At 40.9% G+C, this 1,190-nt stretch overlaps 1 protein-coding gene across 1 annotated transcript in view; it reads left to right on the top strand.

Annotated features, from left to right (window-relative positions):
* Nucleotides 1-1,190, top strand: part of WIF1 (WNT inhibitory factor 1) — a 75,480-nt gene that overhangs the window by 5,614 nt on the left and 68,676 nt on the right. The gene's annotated exons all lie outside the window — the stretch shown is intronic.

Here is a 1,190-nt window from a genome sequence, read left to right as displayed (position 1 = left end):
TTTTTGAGACAGAGTCTCAGGTTGTTGCCCTGGGTAGAGTGCCGTGGTGTCACTGTTCACAGCAACCTCAAACTCTTGGGCTTAAGCCATCCTCTTGTCTCAGCCTCCCAAGTAGCTGGGACTATAGGTGCCCACCACAATGGTTATTTTTGGTTATAGTTGTCATTGTTGTTTGGCAGGCCTGGGCTGGATTCAAATCCGCCAGCTCCAGTGTATGTGGCTGGTGCCTTAGCCGCTTGAGCTATAGGTGCCGAGCCTATGATATATAACTTTTTAATGGTTGATATTTTCCAATGAAGCATGCCTTATTCTTTTTCTCTAAATTTGAGACAGGCAGGAACCATGAGCAACAAATTTGGTTTTCTAAATTAGGTACTAATTAAACATTTTATTTGGAAAATAACCCTTTCTAAACCCAATGGCTTTGAAGTAAAAATTTAATGAGAAGCTTTGTTAGACAAATCTGAATCTAACGTTAGGATACCACTGCTCATTTCCATATGAACCAATTTGGTATAAGGCCAAAATGTGTTATTTATGTAGCTCACGTAAGTAGATCTTTATTTATAGAGATCGTATAGCTTTGACCTTGACAACTGTACTATGTTCTATCACCTGGGTGGAATCTAGTACTTAGGGAACAGGGCGTCTCTTTTCTTACTACCTTTTTTATCAGAGGCACTGGATTTGTGCTGAGCCATCTGTATTAGTTTTTGGACCTTCTTGTGACCAAAGGCCTGGATTTCTAATGGATGGCAAGGGCTGGGGTAAAACTGGAACAATAGTTCTCTGGGGGTGGATAACCAGCCATGAGTAATTTCCAACCCACCACCTACATTACTAAGTGAGCTGCAGGCATCTGTTCCAACAGTCCAGTTTTTATGATGCACAGAGGGATTCTCACTACCACAGACATCACCAGTGTGGCTTTGTTGTTCTCAGTTTCAAGATGTTTAGAAACAAAACTTTAAAGTGTTGCAGTGTGTACAGGAAAAGAAGAAGAAGGTTTTGTCTCTGCCCTGGGGCTGGGTAGGGCTGTGTGTGCTGCTGAGTAACTGTCCTCATTGAGTTAAACTGCACAGACGTGTTCCTTTGTTTTTATGCATGACCATCAAAAATAGAAAATATTAGATATGCTGAAGACACAGTGCGTCGAGGGAAACATTTTCTTTTTTTTCTTTTTTTTTTTT

Source organism: Otolemur garnettii, unplaced genomic scaffold (assembly GCF_000181295.1).
Source record: "Otolemur garnettii isolate 467f Iridium unplaced genomic scaffold, OtoGar3 scaffold00138, whole genome shotgun sequence".
NCBI classification, from domain to species: Eukaryota; Metazoa; Chordata; class Mammalia; order Primates; family Galagidae; genus Otolemur; species Otolemur garnettii.
This window is presented reverse-complemented; position numbering and strand designations above follow the sequence as displayed.